Source organism: Anser cygnoides, chromosome 8 (assembly GCF_040182565.1).
Source record: "Anser cygnoides isolate HZ-2024a breed goose chromosome 8, Taihu_goose_T2T_genome, whole genome shotgun sequence".
Classification (NCBI taxonomy): domain Eukaryota; kingdom Metazoa; phylum Chordata; class Aves; order Anseriformes; family Anatidae; genus Anser; species Anser cygnoides.
The window spans coordinates 21,989,399-22,015,014 of NC_089880.1; the positions used below are offsets into that span (position 1 = coordinate 21,989,399).

The 25,616-nt window shown below is 39.3% G+C and overlaps 1 protein-coding gene across 5 annotated transcripts in view; it reads right to left on the reverse strand.

Annotated features, from left to right (window-relative positions):
* Positions 1–25,616, reverse strand: part of ST6GALNAC3 (ST6 N-acetylgalactosaminide alpha-2,6-sialyltransferase 3) — a 238,283-nt gene that overhangs the window by 189,275 nt on the left and 23,392 nt on the right. Inside the window, exon 1 of one of the 5 annotated variants that reach the window (XM_048059048.2) lies at positions 15,954–17,858. The exons of the other annotated variants lie outside the window; for them this stretch is intronic. The gene's annotated coding sequence lies outside the window, so the exon portion shown is untranslated. Of the gene's footprint in view, positions 1–15,953; positions 17,859–25,616 lie in introns of those variants that run through there. 5 annotated transcript variants of the gene reach the window in all.

A 25,616-nucleotide genomic window follows, 5' to 3' on the forward strand; every position in this document is an offset into this window, starting at 1 on the left:
GTTTTTAGTTGTGTTTTTCCCCCTTTCTACATTACCCTAAAAGCAGATGCTTTTCTCCAGATACTGAAATTGTAATAAGTACTTTGCCAATACGAGGATTTGCTTTGTCAGTAACCTGCAACTAGGTCACGCCACTGACTGACAGCATGCAAATACCACATCTTACACAGAAGGGATCACCTGCCATTTACATAACTCTTATCAAAATCTTCCTGGTTGCGCTGCTCAGATTCCTTGCCAATCATCCTTTCCCACCCAGCAGATTGAGTGGGTAGAAGGTGTAACACGAATAGGTGTCTGTCCTAATCGTTGTGAAGGTAAATACAGAAGGAAAGGGGCACTTCTCCAGGCAGCAGACCGAGCCTTAGAAAATCAGGAGAGCTTTGAAAATGGCATATTAAAATATACATGCATGTTTAAAAAATAAAGAGCTCTACCAGAGCCGAGTATCTTTTAAAATTCCAAGAGCGCCCTCTTGTGTGAAAACTAACTGATCTTACTACTCTATGCGATGGTGAGGCACGTACCGTGTTTTGAAGTCGGCAACAACATAATTACATTCTTTCTTATCACCTCTTAACTTCGCTTGTTTCTGACATTTAATTTTTTTCTTCCAGCCTGTTTCACTGGATTTTTATTCTCATGGACACACAAGCAGGGAAAGCCAAAGTCAAATTGGGGCAGAATAATCTATTCCCTATCTTGTCTCATAAATGCAGTTTCCTCCAATGCTTCTTTGCTCAGCTCTGCGGGAATCATACTTCCTCCAGGCTGAAACACTCGCACACAGCAGACTAACAAAAATAATAAGTATGAACCAACACTTTTAAGCTGATAGGAAAAAGCTGCAAAAATATAACTAGAACAGAGGTGAGCAGGCAGAGGAGTCGGCTCGCTTGTCATTGTCCATCTTCAAATCAGACAGTTTGTAATGGGAAAGTTCCAGAAAATAATGGCCTATTTACGCTGCGGTGTCAGTAGGAAAGCATCGTTTGGCACAGGGGAAGATGAAAACTGAAAGGCATCACAGACACTCATCCTGAGGTAACATATTGACTAAGGCCACAGATTTCAAATCGACAGGTGCTCATTAAAAGGCACAAATGCAAGCAGCCCGAGTGAAGCCAGATTTACCAGGGAAGATGCACACGTTGCCTGTCCCAGCTGCCATAATTACCTGCAGTAGAGCAGACTCGGAGCTGCTGAGGAAGAGTGGGTAAGAGCAGGCAGGGAGAGAGACAGATGGAAACACCTAAAGCAAAGGTAGAAAGATGAAAGAGGAATGGGAGAGGGAAGGAGTTTACAAGTCGACTCCACGTAGAACATGAAACCCTTACCACTCACATTATTCATTCTTTTAATTGCGTGCTTGCCTTCCCCTAGCAATTAAACTGAAGGTCCTTGACAGTCTGTCTTCTACAGCAGCACAGAACTGAAAGTAGACATCAGCTTCAGTGCTTTATGGTCCCTATAGTATTTTAATTTTCTAAATTGGAGATTTATGGAAATGCTGACATTCATCTCTTGGTTAAAATGCTAGCATGTTGCTTACAAACACAGACTTTTTCTTCTTTTAGCTAAAAGGTTGACAAGAAGGGCTTAGCTGCTTTCTAATCATTATGCAGCACATGATGGGCTGTGAATTTTTAGCTTTATCATCTTACTACTTAAATCTTTAAAAGCGTCTGGCCATACACATGCTTTTGCTCTCTGCATTCTTTAAACAGTGATAATAATTAGCAACTAAGCAGCCTGATTATCATATGAATGGAGAAACAATTGAAAATACAGTAGAATTAGGATCCAAATGTCTAAGTCTTCAAAATCACAGGATCCTTAGGAACAGATGTCATTCAAAAGTTTACCTGCCACCACGCTGTTACATCAGATGCTATTAACAGCAGACTAAATTGCACCATGAGACCAGGTTTGATTGAAAAGACTTCATGGCATTGACAACATCTTTCCCTACATAGACGCATGTCAAGGGGTCCCAAAGTAAGCTTAGGATCTTTTCAGCAGACTTACTTATTTTAAAAAATAAGGCTTTTTGTCTTTTCTCAGATATAGCAAGTCTTCATGTGATTAATTCTGCATGTATGTTGACAAAACAACTAAAAAACCTTGATGTGATTGAGAATCTACTGTTAAGAGAAACGTTACTGTCCATTGTGACAATCATTCCTTGCGTCTTAAATAGAATTTTTAAGGCATAGGAACCTTAAGACATAGAAACTAGAAAGCTAGCCTGTCCTCCTGAATGGCAATTGGCTTTATTTTTGCTGTCTGCATAAAGTGGCTTCTACAGGAGATAATTTTAAAAAATTGCAAAACTAGACAAAAAATTAAATACAAAAATCAGTAGTTTTAACTTTAATTCTCCTTGGCAGAGGAAAACGTGCTCTCATGCTGTGGAACACTGGCAAAGGGTTACAAAAGGCTAAAAGAAAATGCAAATTCCGTGATTGTTGGCATTTGTGTTTGTGAAACGATAGCGAAGCCAGACCAAGAAACAGAATTACCACACAGACTGGATCTAATGAAAATAATGCAGAGCTTCCCCAGAATATGTTGTTATACTGGCATGTCTTTCACCAGTGGGGTGCCCAGAGAATAAAGCTACATGTAAATACCAAGATGCATTAAGAACTATTTATAACAAAAAGTGTTATCCATTTTACAACTGTCTCCATATACCAGGCTTACTCATTGCCTTTCCAACAGAGTCCTTCTTTCATAAGACAAAGATTTAATGAAGTTTTCTAAGTGCTGGCAATGCTGACCATAAGCCGAGGCACTAATACATTCCCCTCATCCTGCAAAGGAATGGTTCCTAATGAGCACATGTTTAACTTAACCCATGAACGATCTTTTCTCCCTACCCAGGTCCTTCCTCAGCACTGTGTGTCAGCCACAAGTGGGCTGGGATCAGGCAATGGACTTAAATACATTTCCTTCACACACACATCCTTCCTCCTCTACCACATGCTTCTTCTCCAGACCATGGTAATATTTATATTTAGTGTTCCTTATGTGAACACAGAGACAATAGTATATGTAAATTATTTTTAACAGAAACAGTGAAACTTCACTTTTTATTAGTGAATTTATAGTTTATTGTCGCTTTCTTCCACAAGGCAGAAATTCAATCCATTTACAAACCAGTAAATCACATCCCCAGAACTTTCACATTTATTTGCAGAGGTATTTAGTCACCTGAGAGTCATAGCAATATTTTAACATGCCTCAGAAAATGGCTTCCCGCTTTTGCTTACAGCTTGAGACAAAGGACAAACACCAGGAAACAAAACAAAACCCACCAACATCCCCCCCCAAAGCAAGAAAAGCAATGGTTTCCTGCAGACAGCGGCTTGTTGCTGTTAGCTTCAGCTGCTGAGAGTTTGCATTCCCCTCACAGCTCCCGCTGTAGCAAAAGGAGGGCGGGGGAATCACTTTCCAACACACAGCACTTCTGGAACATCTCCAAATCCCCCAAAACATTCCTCCGGGACTTAGGGGATTGACAGACAGCACGCTGCAACCAGCACCCACTGCGTTTTCCTCTAACATTTTTAAAGCCCTGCAGCGCCACTGTCACCCGTTAACATCCCAATCGCCTGAAGAACAATTTCCCTGGCCTCAGGTCTCTCGCAGCACAAGGCACCGAGCTGTCACATCTCTTGTAGGTCTGCTGCCTCAGCAAATTCAATTTACACTTCTATTTGCCTGTTTTCTAAGCAAGATCCAAGCTGGATCACTTCACCAGAAAGGAAGACTGACGTTAAAAGTCACCTGAATTTGTCTCTCCTGACAACACTTTAAACAAGGAGTTAAGAAATAATAATTTTCCCTTTATTCAAATCGGGGAATTTAAGGCTTTAGCAGACAGCAGCTTAGATCATCCCAGCAATCAATCCCACCCAGCAAAATCTAGGTCAGTAAAACCGAATGGGAGTCAGAGGGCTCCAAAGAATGAAACACTCAATTGTAAGGAATTGTGGAAAAGCTGCAGATCTGGTTAGGACAAAGGTCACATTAAAGCTGTCAAGTGGAAAAACAAGTTATCTGGAAAATAACCCCCCTTCCAAATCCTAAGCATAGCAAACTATTTTGGAGAGTTTGTCTTGAAACAACAAAAATGTGGCTTTGCAGAAGAAAATAAACAAATGCAGCCGTCTTGGAACCAAAAGTATTTTTTGCAGTGACCACAGGCTTCACCAAGGCCTTCTTTGACATCATCTCAAGATTAATACAATTAAACCCAATATTTTCAAGTGTTAGATTTCTACTAGTAGAACAGAAAAGGGTTACTGTGACAGACAGGTCTCCCCAAGCCTTACAAAATAACTTGCAAGTCTAACAGTACTCCTGGTTAAGACGCACTACCGTAAGTGAAAGGCATATGCATTACTTCATTTTCCTTCCTGCTGCAGCAGGAATGTAAAGCCTTCCAGCTGTGTCACGGAACGGATTGCAGGCCGCTCTGCGGAGCCACTCCGAGCAGGCTCTGCTCAGCTTCTCTACACACGAGGCTCCATCTGCCCCATGGGCAGCACAGGCCCTGCACTGATCACAGCTGCGTGAATCAGGGCTTCCCCTGGGACTGCGGGCAGAGCATCACTCCTCAAGTTCTGTTCATGCTCTGAGCACCTACAAGTTCCCTGTCCTAGGAGGTGAATGAGGAAACTGAAAATCCCAATTATGACCCACAGCCCTTTAACAATTCTTAAGCACCATATGGGCATCCCCCCCACTCCAAACCTAGAAGTTATACTTCACTGTTTGTGGGTGGGTTTTTTTGTTTGTTTGGTTGGTTTTTTTTTTGCTGGGGGCACACTCTTGTTGTGCTCCTTGTGTTTCTTTATAGTATGAAGCAGAATCATGCTGACTGTTCCTCATCAGACCTGTGACACCTTCAAAGCCACTCCAAAAGTGAGGAGCATCACACAGGCAGGTTAAAGGGCAGATTTTCTTGAACCCTTATTTTATTTTCAGCTGAGAAACCCTTTGGAGTAGGGAAGAAAGGAGAAATCTAGGTCATGCCTTGCAATGCAATGTTTAGAGACATAAGTGATAGGAAAGACTTTGATGTGTTTCTGATATGTTTCATACTTTTCTTTTTTTTTTTTTTTTTTGAAGCGTCCCAGTCTGCATGTACTCCCGTGAAAAGGATCTTCAGCCTCCTCACAAGCAAGATGGAGAGTTGTTATTACTTTGCACTAATCTTGCCCTATTCTCTCAAAGTTTTTGGGGGCATATTTGTTCATTTGGTTTTTGGTTGTTTTCTTCAGCTCAGCATTGTCCTCTAGCAAGGACGGAAAATAGAAATTTTGAGACCAAGAAAGGTGAAATCACTTGACCCCATCCACAGAGATGGGAATGGAAGATACCTCTTTCATCTCCAGCTGTTTTAATTAAGCTAAATTTGCCATTGCTTTATAGCAAATACACAGCTATACAGGGTAATGAAAATGGAACAGAAAACACATGGTATGGACAAGGGACCTTCAAAAACATACAGACTGACCTGGTCAGTTAACCAGAGCCCTTCTGCATTATTTCACAGACACTCACACCATCCTTGTTTCTGGACTGTATTTCGCATCAATAAACCTACCTTTTCTGCCATAGACGTGACCCAAAACTAGTGGGTATAGTACCAAAGATTGATTTCATGGCAGAACAGATTAATTTTCCTTATATACCCAATAATGCCTATGTGCTGTCCATAAACCTTACAGTTTTGGAATGCTTAGAAAGAGGTCAAAGACATACTTTAAGGGATGAGAAAGTATAAATATATTTTCTAGACAACAGGAGGCTATGAACCACTGCTAACAGACAACAGATATTGATGTTTCTCTATTTATTATGTCCAGCACTAAAGCATCTAAACAGTTAGACATCACAATTTCATCTTCCCAGCTAAAAAGGGACTTTAAGAGACCTGCTTCAAGGTTGTGGGCACTCCTTGTTAAAGAGTTCAACAGAGGGGTAACTTTGAGAAATAACTTCTAAAGTGCTCAGCAGTACTGAAGTGCAACTCAGCAGCTTCGCAGTGGTCTATTTACTAAAAGGTCTCCTGAATGCGGGCATGCATGTGCATAGTTTAAACACACAGCATTGTTAAAAACACTAACATTTAAAAGCAAACAAAAAAATAGTAAGAACAAGATTACTTAAGGCATGCTTTTCCATGTTTACAAAAGGCTGGCTGATTGATTCTCACAAAGAATAATATTCTTTAAATGGTATTTTCATTTTTTAAAAGTCAAGGAAAGTGAATACAAGCACGCCGACTCACATATGGGAAAACAACCTGAATACAGGATGAAATGGAGGAATTTCTGCCTCCCAGTGTAATACTTGATAATGAAAACATGTTTTATTAAGACAGCAACAAACTTCAAGTCTTTAATAGTCATATTTGCAGCTTCAAAGAACAATGACCTCTTTAAACCTAAGAGATCCATATAACATTTAGAGATTATATCCACTTGAATGCTGTATTTACTCATACTGAATGCTGCAGCAGTGCCTTCCACAATCAAAAACCAGCTGAATACACATTTCCGAGCTCCCCAGTCTTTTTGGTCAAAGAGCTTCACTACACGTAACCGTAGACCTCTCTCTCCTCTGCAGGGAGATGGAAGACAACAAGGGAGCATCATCCGATGCTTGCTCTGATCCTTTGCTTCTGCCAAGTGGGCTTTGGTCTCACCTATCGCTGCCAGTCTCCAGTTTGTATTAGTATCATTTACATCTTTATTACTACAATGATATTCAGAAGTCCTCATTAGGATCAGAGCATCATGCTGAGGGAGCACAGGACTGGAAATGCTTACAATGAAAAGGATTAATACTGTGCTGGTAGTCCTAAAGCACCTGCACAGAGGTGGGAATGGGAGGGCTCATGTTTTCCTGGCTCACAGCAGAGAACACCCCACACAGCATCTGTAAAACGTTCTGTCTTATCTATGAGTATCTGTTTAAACCATCTCATTCAAAATAAACACCACATCAGGTAAGATACTTAAAAGGCAACTCAGAAGCCTTGGGATCCTTATAAAATAATGCAAACACTCCTATGACCTAAATTCTCACTAATATCAAAGAAGCAGAAATCAGGCACCAAGTATATTTCTTGTTGTGTGCCCAAATGCTTAAATCCCTTTTCAAAAAAGAGACTTAGCCCTAGCAATCCTGCAAGAATTCTTTAAATCCTGAGCCTGACAAGCTTTTGAAATGTTACCCTTTGGGCCACATGATGCCATCTCCAATATTTTATGCCTAGCATTATCAGTGCTGGCAGGGGCCCGGCTTCACAGCTTGAAAATCTGTGCAGAGACAAACATCTGGCAGCAATCTGGATGTGGCTCCTCTTCAGCTGCTGATTAACAGCTCACGCTGGGTCGGGATCGCCACTAAGTCAGGCACCTCCTTATGCCTCTAACCCGACGCCCAGGGGGAGGATAGCAGCAAGCCACAAAAAACACATCCATAGAGCAGACACTGGAACCGATTAGCCTTTTTGGTCAATATTCTTCATTTGTAAGATTCAGGACCTGGACTCCAGTTCTACTGACAGCAATGGATGCATGAGTGACAGAAGCAGTTTCACAAAGAAGGAAAAAAATAAGTCTGCTCCCCCCACTGTCCCTGCAAGTCTTTCCATCCATTATCTGGTATCAAGACTCCAAGACACTCTGCCAAAAACAGCTGACAGATGACTGGGATGAGGGAAAAAAAAAAGGAACTAGAGACTGTAGTTGCTATGAGACATGTCCTACATAGCCCCAAAAGACCAATGCCACTGCCAGCCTTCTTCTGGGCCATTCCATAGCAGAATGGAAGCTGTCATGACATGCGCACAAGTCTACCAGAAACTGGACAGATGGGGAAAGCGTAGATTTTACCATTACGCTATATGGAATGGGACCCAGGAGCTTCCACATGCTGGATGTCACCACATCTGTCATCAGGAATCAAGGTGCCTTTTCTTCAAGTCATCACCAATCTGGTTAATTCCCACGTGGTGTAAAAAGCAAGATTGACAGGTTTATGTTTGTGTTTTTTTCTGGTTTTTTTTTTTTTTTTTTTTAATTCTTGGGCGGGGGGCTTTTGTTGCCTTTTTTTTTTTTGGAGAAGTGTGCTGACCTATACACAAACCAGATCCCGTGAAAAGAGCAAGGTGGCTGAAAAATCAAATGGAAAATGAGAACAGTTTCAAGAAAGATAGGTCTGTAGCAAATGGGAATCTTATTGTTACATTTGTCAATACCACAGTCATAAACAGAGGGAGAAAGCAAGGCAGGAGTATAAAACAAGGATCAGAGGCTCCTGAGATGGATGCAAAAAAATTAATCTAATGCACACGGCTAAGTCTAACCTAAAGCATCACAAATCACATCAACATATTGGAAAGAATAGTGCGCACACAGTAGCATTGACACTGCTGATAACACAAACTGACAAATATCCTAATATATTAGGCAGAAATATTTTTTCATGCAATATCAGACATGCATGACTTCTTATCCCATTGATTTCATTCCCTTTTCTGCTAGCAGGAGGATTGAGTTAAGATCCAGTCCAGTCAATGAGATTCTTTCCATTGATTTTTGTGAGCTCTGGCTCAAGCCCATACTTGTCATGGCCAATGGATGTTTCACAGTATTTGTCTTGTCACTGTCCAAAAAGAAAATTATTTCAGTGTTTTGCATATCCATTTGCTGAATCAGGGAGAAAGCAGATTTTGCTAACAGCAGTAGAAAATAGCTAGGAGGAGAAGAGGCAGAATTAATTTGGGACCTTAACAAGCCAAATTACTGAGCTATTCAGTTGCTAATTGAAACGCTGGAATCTAGGAAGGGTTCCTAAAGGCTCTGAACGCACCCAGGTCACCTCACACAGCCTCCAGGTTGTGGGGAGGGGGACATGAGAAAAGGATTCAGGACAGAAGAATCCAGCTTTATATATATACAGAACCAAACTTGGTATCAGATTCTCTTTAAGCCTGTACAATTTGTTTAGTGTACCAGGAGTGGAACAGGATGTCACAGATTAATTCAAATTATGACTAATAAAGACAGCAACAGGTCAAATAATTTCCCATGTTCTTAAAAAGCTGCAAAGAGAGCAGGCCATGCTGTAGTGCAGCTAAACCACAATCCAGAGGTGTGCGCAAGGTAACGTATTCCTCCTTCATGCTTGTGTTAACTCATTAACTTAGAGGGGAAAAAAAAAAAAATCAAGTCCCAAGCCTTTTGTTTTCTGTGCCTAGATTTCAGGGCTTCACAGCCCAGATCATTAGTTTAACAAAGGCTGCAAAAAACTCAGTGTTGTAGAGCAATAGCCTAACTGGGCAGTGGGAAATGCAAAACAGAAGAAAATAAAAAGGAAAGCAAAAGCTCCTGAAGAAGCTCCTACGAACACACAGCGTTTAGTTGACACAGTTCTGAGTCTTTTTTTTTAGAAACCGTAGGATGAAGGCAAAAAGTCTCAAATACCTCACTATTCAACTTAAACCTATGGATTTTAAACTGCTTTTTGAACACCAAATACTGTTCAGAAATGGACTCTTGCTGCCCAGCTGGACTTCATGTTCTAGCATAAACTGCCAAGGCAAGCATAGAACAGGCGGGAACAGCACAAAGCTACACCAGGGGAGGTTCAGACTGAACGTTAGGAAAAATTTCTATACTCTGAGGGTGGTCAAACACCAGAACAGACTTCCTGGTGAGGTGGTTGATGCCCCATGCCTGTCAGCGATCGAGGCATTTGGATAGTACCCTCATTAACACGCTTAATTTTTGGTTAGCCCTGAAGCGGTCAGGCAGTTGGACTTCATGATCTTCAAAGAGTGCCTTCACGCTGAACTCTTCTATTCCATTCATCTTCACTTTTATCTGACTGCAAAGGAGGAGCAACCTCTTCCATGCTCTCTCAGTAACACGATGACACGATGCTGCCAAAACCATCACTGCCTGCTGGCTCCCTCCTCTCTCAATGCAGTTTTAAAAAAAAAATGTTACACTTCTTGTTTTGTGTGCTCTCCCCAGATATAGTCTTGGAGAAGATATTTTGACATCATTTTTTGTTTCCATACTTCAAGCGTGAAGGAATTTTTCATCATTCTTTGATTAAAAATCAAATACACATGCACTTGCACATTCTGAAGGTACTTTCAGCTAAACTTTGACACTAATATTTATGATATACCACCATTTTGCAGAAAAACAATCAAAACGGTAAAGATATCCCACTTTTTTAGAGGCTTCTTAAAAAAGCGTTCTCAGCTCTGCAATCCCTTATCTTTGAATCAGTCAAAGCCTGTCATTGGGTTTTATGACATCCACAAAAATGGTTTTTGCATCCACGGTATGCATAAAAGCTCTATTGGAGATGCCAGCCCCACATACAAATTCCTATTCACGGAGCTTTATCAGAGCCATTTAAGTACCCACAGTGAGATAAGGGCACGCTGGCACGGTACTGAGAACAACTGGCTGAAGAGCAAAATAGTTTGAGGGGTGGCCAAGAAAAGTAAAAATTGAATGTGAGCTCATGACAGTGTTGGAAAAGGAAGTGAAAAAGCATGAGTGCTAGAAATGAGTAAGGACTTTGGCTCAAAACAGTCCCCAGGCAGCTCCCAGTCCCATTTTCCCCCCTACGTTTGAGTGTCTAGAGGTAGTTTCACTGATAAAGGTTCCCATTCTCTTCACCACTGAAACTCTACCAAACAAAATAGCTCTGTTATTCACAGAGCAGATACTAAAAACATTTGCAACAACCATGAAAGTCAGCTTTAATGTAGGCATATGCCCTACTTATTCTTTTTCTAACTACAGATCACTCCAGCCACTAAAGCAGAGAGACTTTTCTTTGCTGACAGTCAAACTTCACAAAAATGAAAAAGGAAACAATCCTCAGAGAGAGGTAACAACCCACCTCCAAATCCCGTAAGTCAAGCACCCCATGCTATGATTCATCTCTTAGGACAGAACGTAAGTCAGGACTTCCTAGGTGGATGGCTCCTTTGAAGTAGGCTTTACAGGTGTCCCTTCCTCATGCAGTGTTGCATTCACTGCTGCTGCTTAAGAAAACAATACCATAGGATATGGGACAAATCCCCACATACTACTTTTACCAATAAGTGTGAAGCACCATATGCTACAGATGGTATCTAATGTTTTAAAAATCATCTATGATGACTTCTAACTACACATACATAACCATTTTCAGATGTTTCAGAAACTTATAAACACTGCTTAAAATTTATAAAACGCTAGCAATACTACAAGCAATGCATTCACTCAAGACAAAACATAGCTTACTAAACTGGTTTACGTGTGTTCAATAAATCATTTGTAATGAACTGTGAACTCCTTAGAAAAAGATAAATGCAATAAATTAAGTTCATTTGGTAAATGCAGTTATTGACTAGCTATTTAATAAAGCACTCAGACCACATCATATTTCTATAGTACCACATGCTTACTGAACTATTCACCATGGAAGCAAGCAAACTTTAATAATAAAAAGAACACTAAATTTAATTCTAAATATTATTGACTTGCTCTAGTAGTTAAATACATCATTCATAACAAGTTTAGTGAAACATTTATTCCAAGTTATACAGCCCTCAGAACACATTTTCACAGCTGTTGAAATAGCACTAATCTTCTATGCAGTAACTACTTCATAGATTATGGTGAACATATTAATAGTGTATAGGCTATCTGGAGTTAAGACAGAAAACCATTAGAGGACAAGCATTTGGTATCTACCAGAATAGAAGAGGAGAAACACAGAAACAATACATGAGCAACATGCCCCTGGGGACTTGCTCCCTGCTTTCTTTGGTCCTGGAAGGATCCTCTAAAACATCCTCTAAAGGGGCTGGTTATTACATGTCTTTGAATTTTTGAGCTAACACTAAGACTTCCAGAATCACAGAATTTTCAGAGCTTACTTTCTTGTTTACACCATGTATTTCTGCCCTAGCAGTGAGCACGGAGTTTTGGACTCTGTATGAGAAAGGCAGCTGGTGCAGTTCCTTTAAACAGGACACTTACATTACAGTTAGAAGGTCAAGATCCCTGCTTCTTTTCATGAACATTCATGAATTCTACTGTCCACTGCTCACTTTGGCCTGGGGATATAGCTTTGTCACTACATCTGATTTCAATTACGCTATGCATTTTTTCTTTGAAACACCTTGCAAAGCATTAGCTTGTTACTTTACATGACAGGAGCTCTGTGGGATTTGATTCTGTTCTTTCTTACTCCAGTGAACCCTTGCTGATACTAATGAAGTTGTACTACTTCATCCAGGAATTTGATTATTGGTAGGTATGCAGATAAAATATGTAAAGCAACTCAAGTTTTTCTACATTTTTAAGGAATTTTGTGCCGCACCATTTATAATATGGAAAATGTGTTCTGGTTTACTGAAGCACCCAAGACTGTAACACCTCTGCAGGGTGATGTGTGACTACTTAGAATACCTCCCCTGTTCTCTTCTGTCCCACTACCACTCTTTTTTTCCTTCCATTTCAATAAAGTTTTTAACTGTCTTCTGGAGAACACAGCTTACTTCTAACACAACAGCATAAAATGGCTTCAGACTCCAGTACAGCTAGTAAAATGGTTAAAGCAAAACCAGTCCCCTACAGCAGGACCAGAACAGTTTCAGGCTCACCACTGAAACTAATACAATCCATATATTTGTTCTGGAAAGCCGTGGCTACAGGAAAAGACAATTCTAATGCCTCAGCAATTCTTGAGTAAGAGTAATCAGAATAACAATATATTTATTAAGAAACAAAAACAAAACGACTGTTCTGTTACAACACTCCTGTAAAAAACATTGCTTTTTCTGCAAGAAATGAGATCCTTTCTTCAGCAGTTACAGGTCAAGCCTCACAGAGAGCAGGCTAATTAATCCCATTTGAGTACAGTCAGAGCTGACCTCGTACAAGTTTCATAGAAATATGCAAAAGCCTAAACAAGAAAAATTCAAATTAACAGAAGAAACTAAAAATTCAAATTCTTGCAACTGCTCAGAACTTTATTCTTGTTGAGCTATTTACTATGAAAAAAATACGTTTCATTAGAAAAACAGATAAAATACCTGCAGCATCCTGTTTTCTTAGATACCAAATTTAACTAGATGGCTGAGAAGTCAGCAGATAATTCAGGAAGACCCCTTTGAGATAGCCAAGGCAGACATACACTTGATACAACCACTTGGCAAATTACGCCACACTGTTGTTTTGCTTAGATGAAACCAAGCAAGAAACAAACTGGATTTAAGACAGAACATTATTCTGGCTTATTTTCAGTCTCTGCTTATTATTTTGGCAGACTTCTATTAAGTTATTTTCCCTTCAAATACCAGAGGGGTTGTTGAAAGACAACAGTAATTGTTCAATCCAGATGTATATTAAATGCAGAGTTGTTACAGTTGGCCTTAGTTTATATTCTTTATTAAAAGCAGCTATTAAAAGATTTTTGAGAGAGAAAAACCAGTATGAAAATCTCCGATTATAGGTCTGGAAGAGAGAGTCCAACAGACATTTTTGCATTAAACCTGACCTGAAAAATTCTGATCTTCGAAGGTTGGTAACATCAACCAAAGCTACACGCTAACAGAAAGGATTGTTTATTTACAGATTCCTTAAACTGAAATACATATATTTCAGTTGGAAACATCACAATGTTTTGTTACTATTGGATATGGAGGTCTGAATAACTGAAAATGAAACTACTCTAGTCACGCACAATCCACTAATGTCCTCCAGTCTGTCTCAAACTAACCCACAATATACTAGAAATACTATATCCATATCTTACAGTGTATAAGAAAGAAAATTTTGGAGCTGGAAGAAGTCTTGAAAGCCAGAAACTACATCCAGAAAGACAGAGGACATGAGATACAAAATCAGCAGTCATATTTGCCTTTATCCTCTGTCCACCTGAACATGGATGCGCATACAAAAACACACACACTCCAATCCAGTCTTGCAAGCAGCTATTTATTTAAAGTTATGCACATTTGCCAATGATCGCAGACCTACAATAACATTCCTAGTAATACAAAATCTGCTCTGTGGCATGCTTACAGTAAACTATGTTTTGTTTCTATCTTTGTACCAGAACAAAACTCTAGTTTAGTTCAGGAGTCAGAGTATCATAAAACTGTTAGGTGAAGTCTGTCTTCTAGATCCGAAGCTTGTGACAGCCACCATGTACACACAGTTCGGCTGAAAACCCCAACTGTTTTTAGTTATTTCAGCTTTTAGATTCAAGGTGAAGATCATGGCAGGGTGTTAAGACATAAGCTCATTTGAATCTCCCTGGATGACAAGCAAGCACAGCTAGCAGGAAGACCAAAGTCACACTAAAGTAAAGATCTGTGACCATAATGTTAGAATGGATTCACTGTATTGGCACCAGTGGATTGACCTTTGTTCCCTACAAGCATTCTTGAATAACACTTACCAGCAAGTCTTTTAGCAGGCAGTTGATTTTAAGCTATGGCAAGTAAGTGGCAAAACGGGCCGGGGAGTAGGGAGCTTGTGAATAGTTTGACAATACATTAGCATCATTATCTTCACAAAAACATAAGGTAATGAGAACAAAGCAAAACAATTTTCCTTACCTCCTCTGAATCCTGTAAGATTAGGTTTTTGTGTATCTAGCAGATACTGCCCATGAACTACATTGTATGCTCTAACATTCCAATAAAAATAATGGTGTGAAATTCAAGTAGCAGTCTAACCATACACACTTTGGTTGGGCACAACTCAACATTTTCTGTGCCTACACTACAGCCCTTGAGCAACAAGAAAAGGTTGTTGCTCAAGAAAGGATTTCAGCAGAAACAGCTGGAATACATCACTCCTGTTCACTTTACTTAGCTGTAATAAGGGTATATGTATCAAACATTCCTTCATTTATCTTTAATTAAAAAAATAAATTTGTAAAAAAGAATTTTCATACCAGTAGCAAGCTATAAACCTCATTCCAGATCAGTCTCTCTTGTATAATTACATAAAGCTTATTCTCTTAGTGAAAGAGATAATAACCCTGAATATCGGTTTTAAATAGGGCCTTTGGGAAAAACAGGGCCAGATGAATCAGCAAACCGCAGAAAAAAGCTGAAAGATGGACTGATTTTGCACTTGCACTCTCACATACCGTCAAATTACAGCAGACTTAAGGAATCTGAATAGTTTGGGTTAGAAGGGACCTTAAAGATTATCTAGTTCCAACCCCTTATTGGTTTATCCAGGTTTTCCTGTCTAGTTGAAAACATGCAGCAAAAGCTGTTACATTCTACCACTTCAGAAATTTTTTTACTGAATGACTTTTGCATGGAAAAAAAAAAGCTATAGGACAACTAAGTAAATCTGCCACATTAAAGTTTGCTGCCAAATACAATTCCTCAGGCTCTCTTACAAGTATTGCAAACTGCAATTCCTTTCAATAAAAGCCTGCATTTAATTGCAGAGGCCTTAATAAAGGATCACGAACACTACATTCAGGACTACTAGACAGCAATTTATTCATCCCCTCAGCCAACTGGTAAAGGAATCCTCCACCTCACCTGAAGGGCCGCCATTTCCAGCTCTTCAATGTACTCTGTGCAGAAACAAACTATGTTTTTCACTTTCCCGAGGTATCACCTCCAGTGTGCCAACTTAGCAAGATTAAAGAAAGAAGCAAAATGTTTGACCTGCACATAGGTGAGGATGATTCTGTTGACACAGCTATTAGATATGTTTCAATAAACCTGATACATATGGTGTACTATAATTAACATTATGAATAGCAGCAGCATTGTAGAAATCATTAAAATCACAGAATAATTAAGACTTGGAGACCTGACCTCTAGAGATAACTTTGTCTAACTCCTGCCTAAAGTAGGCCTAACTTTAGTCACTTACCTCACACTGCTTCAGGCCTCAGCCTGGTCAGTTTTGAAAGTTTCCAAGGGTGGATATGCCAGGCTTCTGTACCAGTGTTATTCCAGTCTTAGTGGGATTTTTTTCTCCTTATGTTTCTTTGGAACTGCCCTTGCTGCAAGTTGTGGCTGCTGACTCTTTCCACAGTGCACCTCTGAGAAGAGCCCACCTCCATCTTCCCTACGCTGGAGGTAGCAGAAGACCGCTAGTAGCTACTGCTCAAGTCTTTTCTGGGCCTAGCCAATCCAGCTCCCTCAGACTCTTCTCATAACATTTTTCTTTTCTAAAAACTAGCACATGCATTAGTGGATGGTTACCTGCCTTCCACTGTTCTTCGCAAAGGAGAAACCACAGACTTCAGGATTTTTTGCTTTTAATTATATTCTTTCTGTAGAGAGAATGCATACGCACACCAGCTTCCCATACATGCGGACATATTTGCTTCTTGTTCTAGGCAATGATCATAGGGGTAAACATGCTCACGAGTTCATCCAACAACCCTTTTCTGGCTTATTTGTCACATTTCAAAATAACTCTTAGCCTGCAACAGGGAAAAAATAGGACCAAGGCCTAATCTCCACTGGGTGCCTATATTTACCAGAGAAAAGCTTTAAAAATCTACATAGAGGTCTCTTTTGAGAACAGGGCCCAACTAAGCCCAGATGACAGGCTGTCATTACAAGAAGCATCTTCAGGCACCTCACCTCTGCAGTCAAGCCAGGTGCGATCCACTGTTAGCTTTCAGAAAAATGTCAGTACCCCCATGGTCCCGCTCCCATAGGAAGCCAGCACTACCACGCCTAGCTGGGGAGGCAGCCATTTTATGTCACCCATCCAGCTCTCCTGCAGCTGGCTTTCAAGGAACAATGTTTCTCTCAGCAGAACAAGAAACAAACAATTGTTTGGATCCTTTTTTTTTTTTTGGTCTATCAACACACAAAAATCTAGTGCAATAACAAAAAAACAAGCTTTGCCATCCTCTCACAAAGAAAACATCAGGAACACCTGGTGATGCAGCCTACTGTATTATGCATACATTGCCATAAAATCCCCACCCGCAGCATGAATTGCCAACAGTATAAGATGCAAATTAAACCCAAGAAAACATTTAAAATGCAGTCCCTCTCACAGTTCTGCAGTAAATCTTATTCTACTTACCACATTTCATTGCTGCTACTAAAGTACTAAACAAATTAAGACACGGAAAAGCCTACTCTACTAATCTGTTACTTCTTCCTAATGGTAGACAGAAAAAAAGCAATAATATGCAGCATCTTCCAATCTGTCCACAGATACATTTTATCACTTCAGTGCTGGAGAAGTCTATGTGCCCATCCACATGGGGCCAGAGACAGACCCTGCTTTCCTCTGCATTCCTACCACCAGACTCAGCCCATCAGCAATTCCACCACCAGCCAAATTCAGAGGGCCAGTTGTCTTCCACAGCTGTTACTCCTATGTCTTTCCCCCTTTGTGGGTCTGGGAAGGAAAGGGTGGACTCACACCTAGCCTCTCTGGAGTTTAACAGAGCAGTTAATTGAGATATTTGAAATCTTTTCTATTTAATACCATTGTGCAGGTGTAAGGAAGTTAACATTTGATATTCTGAAGCACTAGAGTAAGAAAAGGTTTCATCTTTATGTTTAAGGTTCTCTTCTTTGCATCAATTCTGCAAAGAAATACAGGATGTATGCTGTAAAAACTAACAGTTACCTGTTTTTTTTTAAAATGCAGATTTCATAGTAAGTTCCTTACACAACAAAAACCTGTACATTTTCCTATTTATTGCAGAAAATTCAATTTAAGGTCCTGATATAAAAATAACTGAACCTTTAAAGTCCATTAGAATACGAAGATGAGAAGATATAAAATTTCCTGCAAGTAACATTTGATAAATATAATGTAGTTACATTTCAGAATTATTAATATAGTTTTTTCCTGTAATTTCCAATGGATGTCTTAACACAGCTGATGAAGTAGCCTGACCTAATTCCCAGTTCTATCGTAGTAGTTTGTTGTGGACAGCACTTCCGGGATTTTTTTTTCCTAAGAGTGTAATATATTAAGAAACAGAAGTAACAACCCTTATCAAAACTTAACCCAAGTGTCTATTATTAGACCTGATCTCCAGACTGAAGTTTCAGGAGACAGCTTCACATAAATTTAAAAAATGGTAATACTCATCTATTTGCAAGCTAGCATTTCAAAGCATGTGTTGCCTAAATCTGCTTTGAATTAGGCCTTTGCATCTGCTATTATACTTCAAAGAAATGACTTCAATTAAACTTAATTACTTCCTTCCATAGCTTTGGATACAGTTCTTACTATATTTCATTTCTCTCACAGACTGCGTGGCAAATAAATGACTAATAGAAGTACAAAAACAAAAACTATTAAGCAAATACATTACATATACACAGCAATAGTGTACATGTATTACACTAATTAAGTTATTGTCAGTCTGCAATCACACAAATGGAACAGTAAGAGGGAACTTTTCACACAAGATCAGCAAAACCAGGCTCATCCTTTGAAGTTTTAATACCTTTCTTACCTAATTTATAGAGTTTTTAAATTCCTGAAAGCAAACAAGCCTATTAAAACAGTTACTTTATACTTTTTACTCAATAATAGGATATTGAAAAATAGCATCTAGGCAGCAAGCTGGCTACTAATTATATTCCTCTATATCCTGTTTGTCTAGTAGTCCCAGGAACATGCAAAATAATTGTCCTTTCCAGTCACCTGGAATACCACACACGATTCAATATGAATATTGTAATCTCACTTCGGTTTCCCCCCAACTTCAGAGATACGAGGAAGCATGCAAACAAGAAACTGGGTTTTAATCAGAGCATGAGATGAGGTAAAGCAATGGTAGTACTAGCATGTAAGCATAACAATTCTTCCTATTTCTTTTGGATGAGAAGGCCTCAAGGATATTTTTATTCAAAAAGGCATAGTTCATTTATATAGTTGGCAATGACTATTTTGATCCAAGGTTAAAACAATCTTACATCCACTAAAGAGAAGGAGTAGAACAATGTTATCCTACCATTTCTGTTCCAAGCAACAAAACAACCTGTTTCAAAACAACCATTTTTCTGTTACTAATAAAACAGTGAGAAACAACCAGCAATTAATAAAGTGTACAGCTGTTTATGTAAGTCTTTACTGAGAAAAAAAACCAAAATCATGCCAAGTAGCTGTCACATATCTAAGACTGTTAAAGCCACAGTCCTTTTAAGGTCTCAACAGCAATTTCAAAACACATTTTCATTTGGTAAAAAATTTTTTCCTCCCAGTAAATACTTTTATTATCAATTCAACGTTCAGGTTTTATTTTGTTTTTCTCCCCAAGTAGACTTCCCGCAGTTTTATCTAAACTACTGATGAGTTTTCCATTTTCCTTCCTACAAGGATGCTTATTTCCATAAACGGATTACTCTTTCCCATAATTTGCTTTAGAGCACTTTCATGCAATGCTTCACAAGACACTTTACAAGTAAAACAACTGACTTAATGGTGCCATTAGCAGACCATGACAAGACATGGTACTTTGCTGTGAGGCCCACAAGTCAGTTCTTCAGGCCTTATTCACAAGGGGCTGAGAACTTCCCTTAGAGAGCAAGATTTGGCAAACAGGCAGAAGAACTAAAAAGCAGCAAATCTGTTAAATTCCATTTTCTTTTCACTGTCACTGAATGTTTTGCTGCAGACTTTGAAGCTGAAAGGTAGTTACAATACATTTCCACATATCTGTGACCTGCGTGATATCTACCTTTTGGGAGATGCACTTTTCACTGTGTGATTGTTCTTCATTGCAATGGCCTCCGGCAGATTTGAAACTGATGATCAGAGGTAAAAGGTAAAATAAGAGTCTGTAGCTCTAAAAGCTCTTGCAATTAGCATTCAGAACAAGCACGCCAAAGTCAGCCTCTCCCACTGGAATCGATGAATGGCTAGTAGTAATAAGGTCTCATGCAAGATCTCGGTAGTAAAAAAAGCACAGTCAAACTGGTTCTTCTAATACTTCTGGTTAACATCGGTTTTGGCAAATATTGAAAGCTGACTTTTCAGAAACATTTATTTTCCAACCACCACATGAAATACCAGACAAACGAAGAGGCAAAGAAAACTACGCAAACAAAACTTAAAATGACAGCTGAGCTTCACACAATGTACCTTTACTGTCTAAAACTATAGCATTAGTGCTACTGGAATACAGTACTACCTAAATAATTTAGCTACCTACCCCTTTCATCCACTGTTAAAATGTAGAAATTAAGCAATGCAGGTATTTTGTGGTACCTGGAGTTTGCACAGGATTACAGACGAGGAGGAGTAGTGGCACAGAGACAAGGAGACAGGTGATCTATGAGCATTGTTCAAAGGTAACAAAGCTAGATAGTACACAGCCTACTCAGCTGAGCATAGCTGGACAAGGTCACAGAGGTATCTACAAGTCCAGAAAAAACGTTTACTGCTGTCATGACTAGATGAAGTCGGGACCACTCCTTTTCTCCATTCTAGGCACACTAAAACCAGATTCCAGTGCTCAGAGACGCCAATTCAACACAGCGGACAAGAGGATTTGCTGCCTCTCGAACTCAGGGCAGTGGGGCACACACATGATGAAGCTACATTTCTGATACGGAACTTCCCATATAGATTCTTCCCCCATTTAAATGGTGGCTAGATCCAGTTATTGTCTATACACTGGCAACCAGCCCCTCACTTTAGTGCAAACAATTAACACTGCTGGAAGTTTTTTAGGTAGTAGCACCTCCATAACTATCTTCTGGCCCCATGTAGGCCACCCCTTTGCATGTGTGCTGGCCCTCAGCTGGGCACAGTGCAATCTCTAGTATTCAAGAAACAATCTTAAACACAAGCCCGGAAAGCTTAAAAAAAAGGTGATATTCTAATATTCTAGTTGTGGTTATGTTACCACAGTTATACAGCTGTGCTGCCACAAGAGAGGAGAGGGAAGTGAGTAGCAACGGGCAGCCTAGGAAGCCAGAACTTCTCCAAGGAAAGGGCGAGAGGACAGCGCGTCCCTGGGACACTATCTATAGTATTCTCAGGAGGAAGTGTGGTTAGATGGAGGGAAACTATGTCACTTAAGGTCTTCGGGTCTTTTACTTGATCTGAAGTGACCACTAAGATACCTTAAAAAAATACAAATGCACAAGTGGCGGTGAATGCAAAGAAAAAAATACATACATATGAACTGCAGTTTGTAGCAGGAGCTGCAGAGACAGACTGCCGGGCTTTAAGAGCATGCAGCAGAGCAGCTAGCAGTAGCTGAGAGAACACATGCACTGTAGTACAGGGTCTGTTCACAGAGTATCCTGAAACTGCCATTTCTTGGGGCTTGTCTGAAAAGTTCAATGGCTCTTCTCTTCCCATTCCCCTGCTTAAGGAAAACATTTAGTAGGGTAAATCTATTTTTTCTGTGAAAATATTTTTATGACCTGTGGAAGGAAATAAAAAGAGACAAAAGAGAGATAAAGAGACCTGCAGAGACAGCTGTCTGAAATTCCCTCATTAACCATACAGAAAAAAGTTACTAAAGTTTCTCTTCCCACAAAAATTCCCCAAAAGATACATCTTCAAGCATTTTTCCCCTACTTACACATTCCAGAGCTCCAAGGATCAATCCCACAGGACAGTGAGTCAGTCTCCTTCTCCATTCTGTTTTTTTAAATGCAAAGATCTTTTTTCTGTCTCCACATATAAAGCACTAAGAAAAATTTCTCTTCTGTTAATACTTTATTACCTGACCAGACTGCCACAGACAAATGCAAACACAGGACAACTACCATAGATCAATGGACACAGTAACTTGTAAGTAACTCACTCACAGGGCTGAGTGCACTAAGGTAGAAAAGTTTAGTAAAAAAAAAACTATTGTGAATTTCAGTAGTCTCATAAGCCCCAATAAACATCAACTGAGATTTGAAACCTTTGTTCACCTGCCAAATCAGAACAAACATAATAGTAAAGGAACTTTATTCTAGAATATCTGCATCCCACAGCACAACACAACACAGTAAAACATCAAAACCTTCTACCACGGATGAATCCAAAAAAATGAAGTTCCACCTATGAGAAGGGGACACATCTTAGGAATTTGGAGGAGCACATACAAAAACTACAGGCACATAGTTTCACAGTCTAGTATAAAACAATAGAAGAGTGATTACTCAAAATACTCAAGGTGGTGCTCTATACTGGCCTCAATGGGTTTGTAATAATACTAATGTGAATATTAAACAGCTAGTAAATATACATTGTTATTTGTTAAATGTCGTATCATCCCATCATTTTCAGAAGGAAGTGTCTAAATCTGAGTGAACAACAGATTTGGAAGAAAATAAAATTCATTATAAACAAAAGGTTGGGAAGCATGCAAAAAAAAATGATAGTGAGGTTAATGTGATATTTTGTTTCTGGCTTTTCTAGAATTAGAACACCAAGTAGAACACCAAGTATCATGAAATGATGTCTCATGTTGTTACATGCTCAGGAGGTCATTCCCTTTGTTAAAGACCTGGCAAAATTTTGCTAGAAGTGAGACTATTTGTATTTTAAGGAAGAAAATTTTAGAAAGAGAGAAGATACCTAATCCTGCAAGCCAGCATGCAAGCAATGCCTCATTAGGAGAAACAGGATCTATAAATAATTCATTCTGCATTTCTTCTACGCAGATTGCTATTCCCATGAAATAAACATGTTTTTCTGCCGACTTCCAACTGCTCCACACCTGGATCTTACCAGCCTATGCTAGTATTCCACTGCCTATTGGTAATGCAAATTGCTCCAAAATACATCTTTCATGAGAAGCTACACTTCATTTAATTACTAGCAAGTGTGGTGCTCCCACATCAATTTTAGAACGTCACACACGCTGCACAGGTATACAAGAAATACTTAATAGGATTGCCTTTAGACAACATAATCCATTATTCCTGAACAGCATCACTTACAAGATTTCATATCCTAAACCCTTCCATTTCAGTTCCTGCCTCACCTTTGCTCTTCTCAATAGTAAGGAAGAAATAGAATGTCCTGTATAGTATTTTATCCAATTTCAAATATATAAAACTAAGAATGATCATGTTCCAGATGGTTCTGCTAAAGTGATCAGAAACAAAGAAACTGTCATTATTTTAAATACAACACCACACTTATACAGATTTTGTGCTGATAATTTCAGTTGGTTGACTGATTTAAAAAGTTAAAAATGATATAGCCATGCAGCTCCTAAAAAGCATGTGAATGTACCAGTATAGATGTATTTTACCCAATAAAACTTGGGGCACTACTATCAGAATTGCATTTATAAGAGCACAATGGAATGCAATGGAATTATTTGCATAAGTGTTGGGTGTTGTCAAAGTGGTACAGGGGATGCAGAGAAGCCTAAGCTTAACATTAAACATTTTCTGAGATGACATACATACAGGAATTCACACCTCACCTGGCCACGTCTTCTGTCCTCAGACTCAGGAACACATGATACACAACACAATCACATTGTCTTTTTTGTTCTAAGCTGCCAGCATGCAGAAACCCATGAACCCAATGGAAAAGTGCGGGTTCACTTAGCTCAGCTCAAGTGATGCTTGTGTTATTTGCAAGAAGAACCACAGAAAAAGCAGTAGATGCAGACTTCCTCCACCAGGAATAGCAAACTCAAACCATGTTAGTATTTGCTGCTCACAACCGTGAGGCAACTGCTCCCTTAGCTTTGAGAGATGATAGGGCTCAAGGCAGCATTTTGCCTTGTTTCTTGGGAATGCACCCTGTAAATAGGACTGCCTTTACCCACTTTGATCACAGATCCCCACAAAGATCAATTTTTCCTAACTCCTTGGGACAGGTCTGAGATTCAAACACTACCAAGTTAACACACCTCCACCTCTGTCCTATTGGCACACACTTCCAACCTTCTGTGCTACAAATCGGGCCATGGATGGAGAGCAGCTCTTGGGCACAAGAAAGTATTGGGAACAGGTCATGGACAACAATAACAAAAATTATCTATTTAGTTCATAGGCTGGAATTGTTCTTGGGTACAACTAAGTTTCCACAGCAGCACCTATCTTCAGCAATTAAGGGATCAAACAGTAATGCACAGACTAAGGCCTCCCACCCTTCCCACAAAATTCCCAATCCTGTTCAAGGTGTCAGCCATTGAATTGCAATTGGCTGCATGACCCAGGCCCGTGACAACTGAAAAAATCAAACTAAAACTCTGAAATAAATTTAAAACCAGTAATTTCAAGTCTCTTGCACAAAACAGCTATTTTATGGTAAGAGCTGCTCTAGGTATGTGAGCATTTGACCTTTCCTTTCCACATCTAATACACACAAGGATTTATTTATTTTTCTTTTTTTCTTTTAAATAAAAGCCTCACACAAACAAATCCCTCTAAATGAAGTCAACCTGCGCTGCACAAATATTGCTTCTTTGGAAAAAAGTGAAGAACAAACCCTGGACAAATCGGTGTCCAGTAGTTCTCTTCTGGAAGGTGCACAGATACTACTGGAATGAAACGTAAAATGCTGAAAACTGCCTTTTCAAATTAGATGCGCAGATGCTGTGATATTTGTGACTAAAACCTAAGATTATTTTTTTAAACGATCTTTTAAGCTGCATTTCAGGTCCCCTTTAATTGATCATGCATGTTTAGTTATTCTCACATGATCTGCTTTCTTCTGCCTGCCATCTCACTACAAATATTGAAGAACACATCTGACCTCTATTTCAAGCATTTTGATATATTACTAAGTATAAGAACCTACTGCTTCCTGTGATATTGTGTGCAATACTGTAATATACCATTATTTGGCATTCACGACATACCAAAATGAGAATTTAAAAAACAAAAGAATAAGACAATCACTGAAGCTCATGCACAAGTCTATAAAGAGGCTGTATTTTGAGAAGACTACTTGACCTTTGATATATGAATTTAATAGTCCATACCCACCATTATGCATAAAACACACACAGCCTAAAGGGGGAGAGGGAAGGGGGCAGAACATCTGGATGACATATGCCTCATCGCTTAAAGATGAACTGCAAACCAAAAACCTTTTGCCGCATTACTAGTTTATCATGTAGTACTTAAAAGCAGAACTGAGACAGGTCCTAATTTTGTGCTGATTTTGCAGTTTGGGTTTTCACACCTCTGCTGAATTAGGACAACAAAAGTCCAATTTTAAACTAATTGAAGCATGCTTATACTGGAGGTTGTCTTGTTTTTAGCTACACGGGCATCAAAATCAAATGCATTCAACCAAAGGAAAGCCTTCTGTAGGACACAACCCGACTACGCTTCTATCTCCCTGTGCTTGGGAGTGGACTAATATATAATCTTTGAAGTATAATTACTTAAATGTCATTGCAAATAAGAACAAGAATGTTTTATAATTATAATTTAATTTTCCTCATTTTTTCAAAAATCCAACATAAAAAACACATTACAAAATTTCTTGTGCTACACTCCATAAAAATCTGAAATGGTAATTTAACACCACTGGACCATGATACAGCAAATCGTAGCCCTACACATTGCCAGATTAATTAATGCAACTTCATACACTTTGGAGCAATTTAGAGGCAAACAATAT